Source organism: Petaurus breviceps, unplaced genomic scaffold (assembly GCF_028583685.1).
Source record: "Petaurus breviceps papuanus isolate PSGF00001 unplaced genomic scaffold, PetGlider_PUasm1.0 184, whole genome shotgun sequence".
In the NCBI taxonomy this organism is placed as follows: domain Eukaryota; kingdom Metazoa; phylum Chordata; class Mammalia; order Diprotodontia; family Petauridae; genus Petaurus; species Petaurus breviceps.
The window spans coordinates 17,272,246-17,276,936 of NW_027185793.1; the positions used below are offsets into that span (position 1 = coordinate 17,272,246).

General features: G+C 41.3%; 1 long non-coding RNA gene across 1 annotated transcript; it reads left to right on the forward strand.

The window, feature by feature from the left end:
- Positions 1–1,087: 1,087 nt before the first annotated feature.
- On the forward strand, positions 1,088–4,048 carry LOC138161360 (uncharacterized). Its single transcript, XR_011168337.1, has 3 exons — positions 1,088–1,350; positions 1,628–1,718; positions 3,688–4,048. It is a non-coding gene; the product is annotated as an uncharacterized lncRNA (long non-coding RNA).
- The last annotated feature ends 643 nt before the right edge of the window (positions 4,049–4,691 follow it).

The following is a 4,691-nucleotide window of genomic DNA, read 5'->3' on the forward strand; positions in this document are numbered from 1 at the left end:
AAGTTGGGGATGGCCAGAGCCAGAGCCAGATCTCACAGGGGTTAGCCCCATCCTAGACTGTGAAGTGTATTGTATTCAGAGCCGAGATAGGAGCATTGCCCCTCAAACCTTGAAACTGGGGATGGAGCTGATGAGGGATGGCTATTAGGTTCGGCAGGAACTCTGATCTTATCTAAGACCAGAGCCTTCGATTAAGTCTGGAAAGAATTCAGCTCAGCCTTACTTGGAGTCAGGGTTGAAAAAGTTTATTATACCCTTTGCAGCGGGCAAGGGTCTTTAGGGGACCTGAAAGTGAGAGGGGTACAGGCTTTTACTTTTAAAGGGTAGGGCTGCCATTGTCAGGGCTGACCAGATGGATGTAAGGGACCTCAGTGCGTAGATAAAAGTTAGGGTTGACTGAGAGGAACTTGTGACTTCAGTGCATAGATAGTTTAACTTGGAGATGAGATTTGGGCCAGACTGGAGGAGACATGAGGAGATTAAGCTAGGACAAAGGAGTCACAAGTTGTTGCCTAGGCAGAGTGCAGATAGGGGAAGGGGGCAGAGTTTGAGATTGGGAAAGGGAAACGTGATTTTACAGACTGGTTTTACAAATTGATGTTACAAAGTTTTACAGACTGATGTTACAAATATAGAATCCAAGCACCCCATCACTACTGATATTACAAATTGATTTTACAAACATAGATCCCAAGCACCCCATCAGAGCAGTGTTCAGAAGTGGAAAAAACAGTGGAAGTGGAATGGAGCAGAGAAAGTTTGGAATGGAGCCATGGAGTAGGAGAGAAGAAATGCCTGCATTTGGACTCTGGTGAGGTGAGGACAGGAGTGGAGAGCTGCCTGCATTGGAACTCAGGTAGAAGCCAGGAGGGGTTGGCCCCTGGACCTGCAAGAGGAAGAAGCCTGGAGCTTGGAGATCAGCCCTGGGACAAAATGAAAACTTTATGGCAAGGCAGGAGCACTGAAGGTGCTTTCCTGTTACATTCCCTTGGGATGGTTTGGGACCAGGGGGTGGAGTTGTCTATGGTGTGCATGGGGGAGGGAAGTGTCATAAACCCTAGGGAACTGCCATGTTAGCTTTGTCACCTAGACACTCCCACTTGGAAGTGGGAACTGGAGCAATGTTAAGATTGGGACTTGGCTCATTAGAGCATGCATGCACCTGAGAATGCCAGGAGGAAGCCTGCAACAACAGTGTGGGGAGAAGAACACACCCTCCAAGAGAACTTTTACTTGGACATTTTTGTTTTGGATTGAGGGAGGAGGAGCTGGTTTCTCACTCCCCAAAGATTTTGACCCCCAAAGAATGTATATACTTTTGTGTTTGTTTAACACCATGTGGTCAGCCTGGTAATGAGTTGTTTTGTTGCTATGTGTTTTGTAAATGTGAAGCTCATGATGTGTTTATTTTATAGGAATTATGTTGATCTGATATGCATTTCTTAAGAGATGTTAATACCTCTATTTGTTCCAGGATCCATGGCTATAACAATCTTTTGTTGACCTGTGCAGATTGAAAGGGCTAAGTGTTAAATTATAAAAGCCAGGATCCTGTAGGGGTGGAGTGTAAGCACAAGAAGGGGGGGATTTTTGTTGTTGATTTTTTTTCCTTCTCTTCTTGTTGTAGGAGCTCAGTTTCCCAGGCTCAGGCTAAATTGTAAACATCTGAAGGACTGATCCCCTTTGAACCCTGACAATTCACAACTGTGCTGAATCAAGTAGGTTTCATGTCTTCTGACTCTGAGCCAACAAGGGGCTGATTCTTTGTTATATCTTTGATTTTCTGGTTGAGACTCTGAGTAGCTGTATGTTCAGAGCCCCCTGACTGCTTAGAAGTCTGTGCTCCCTTGATACAGTGATGTATGTAAAGTGTATAGCAATATTGCTATGTTCAGACAGCTGGAACCCTGTCTTTTGGTCTTTGTGCTAACTTCTCTGCTTGTATTTTCTATATTCACTTCTTTCTCTGTAATTAAGATAGGATTGTTAACCTCCCCCCCCCCCCCCCCTTTTTAGCAGTCTTCCCTTTAAAAATCAGATCAAAGAAACTGTGCTAGCAGGCCACCCTGGGTATGCTAGGGTGCTTGATAATACAGGTACTATGTTATCCTGGACAAATCACTTAACCTCTGTCTTCCTCGGTTTCCTCACCTGTAAAATGGTGATAATAATCACACCTGCCTCTTGGGGTTGTTTGAGGATCAAATGAAATATTTGTAAAGTGCTTTGCAAATCATAAAGTGCTTCCTACATGTTGGCTATGAAAATAGTAGTGGTGGTGGTATAAAGACAAAAATCAAAAGATGTAACAAGAAAAAAGGAAAAAGACATTTTAAATTTAAGGTGAATAAAATATTGGAGAGTCAATAGATTTAATTGCAAAATGCTTCTTAAAGAGATAAAAAACTTAAATAGCTGGGCAAATATTCAGTGTTCTTGGCTGGACCGTACCAATAGAATAAAAGTGACAATACTATGAATACTAATTTATAGATTTAATACTATAATAATAAAAATAGGAAAGATATTTAATGCCACAAAAGATTTAGAATATCAATGTAGAAAGAAAAGAGAAATAGCACTTTCAAAACTCAAACTAATATAAAGGAGCAATTTTTAAAACTATGTGCTACATGTCAAGATAATTTTTAACATTCATTTTTTTCTTCTTTTTTTAACTTTATTTTTTTTAATGCTTTATTAACTTCTGATTTACATAATTCGTTTCTGCCAGATTTTGAGTTACAAATTTTCTCCCCATTTTTCCCCCACCCACCCCCCCAAAACAGCAGTCCCACATGATATCCCCACCTCCAATCTGCTCTCTCCCATATTTTCTCCCATACCCGTTTCAACTTTTCCAGTCGATCTCTATGCCTCAGTGCCTGTATATCTTTTTTTTCCTTAATAACATGTAAGATGGTATTAATAATAGTATATATATACACACACACATATATATATATATATATATATATTTGAATATTTGATTTTTAAAACTTTCAATTCCAGATTCATTCCCTTTCCCCCCTGCCACCCACCCCCACTGGGGAGACACGCAGTTCAGTATAGGTTGTACATGTGCGGCTAATGCAAAACAATAACATAGTAGATGTATTGTAAAAGACTGACAAAATTTCCCTCCCTCCTATCCCACCTCCCACTTGTTCTATTCTCTACTTTGATCCTGTCCCTTTTCACAAGTGGGTGCTTCCAACTTCCCTCCCCCCCAGCCTGCCCTCCCTTCCATCATCCCCCCTCACATCCCCTTCCCCCCCTATTCTCCTGGAGGGTGAGATCCCCTATTTAGTGTGTATTTCCCTCCCTCCTCAAGCCAGATTCAATAGGAATAAGGTTGACCCATTCCCTTTTGCCTTTCTATTCTTCCCCTCCATTGTAACCATTTTCCCTTGCCTCTTCTGTATGAGATAGTTTGCCCCACTCTGTCTCTCCCCATCTCCTCTCATTATATTCCTCTCACCTCTTAATTGCACCTTTTAAGTATCATCCCTTCCTGTTAAATTGGTCCCGTGCCCTCTATCTATGTATACCTGTAAACGTATATACACACATTCACATATGTATTCATATGCCCACATACCCTCATATAAAGACATATATATATTTCTAATCCCTTCAACTACTGAGAAAAGTTTCATAAGTTACAATTATTGTTTTTCCATGTAGGAATGTTAATAGTTCAACTATGGCCAGGTGGCTCAGCGAGCAAGAGCAGCGGCCCCAGTGCCGGGACGACCCAGATCAAATCCGGGCCCAGACACTCAGCACCACACCCAGAAACAACAACTGGCCATGCAACCCTGAGCAAGCCACTCAACCCCAATTGCTTTAAAAAAAAATTGTTCAACTTTGATAAGTTCCTTATGATTTCTTTTCCCTGTTTACCTTCTCATGCTTCTCTTGCTTCTTGTATCTGAATGTCAAATTTTCTATTCAACTCTGGTTTTTTCAGCAAGAATGCTTGAAAGTCCTGTATTCCACTGAATGACCATATTTTCCCCTGAAACATGATACTCAGTTTTGCTGGGTAGGTGACTCTTGGTTTTAATCCCAGCTCCCTTGACCTCTGGAATATCACATTCCAGGCCTTCGATCCCTCAGTGTAGAAGCTGCCAGATCTTGGGTTATCCTGATTGTGTTTCCACAATATTCAAATTGTTTCTTCCTGGCTGCTTGTAATATTCTCTCCTTAATCTGGGAATTCCGGAACCTGGCTATAATATTCCTAGGAGTTTTCTTTTTGGGATCTCTTTCAGGAGGTGATGGGTGGATTCTTTCAACCTCTATTTTGCCCTCTGGTTCTAAAACATCAGGGCAGTTTTCTTTGAGAACTTCCTGGAGGATGCTTTCCAGGTTCTTACTTTGGTCATGGCTCTCAGGCAGTCCAATACTTTTTAAATTATCTCTCCTGGATCTATTTTCCAGGTCAGTGGTTTTTCCCATGAGATATTTCACATTGCCTTCTATTCTTTCATTTGTTTGGATCTGTTTAACAGCATCTTGATTTCTCATAAAGTCATTAGCTTCCATTTGCTCCAATCTAATTCTGAAGCAATGATTCTCCTCAGTGAGCTTTTGAGATTCTTTTTCCATCTGGCAAATTCGACTTTTTAAGGCATTCTTCTCCTCATTGCCTTTTTGAGCCTCCTTTGCCATTTGAGTCAGTCTGT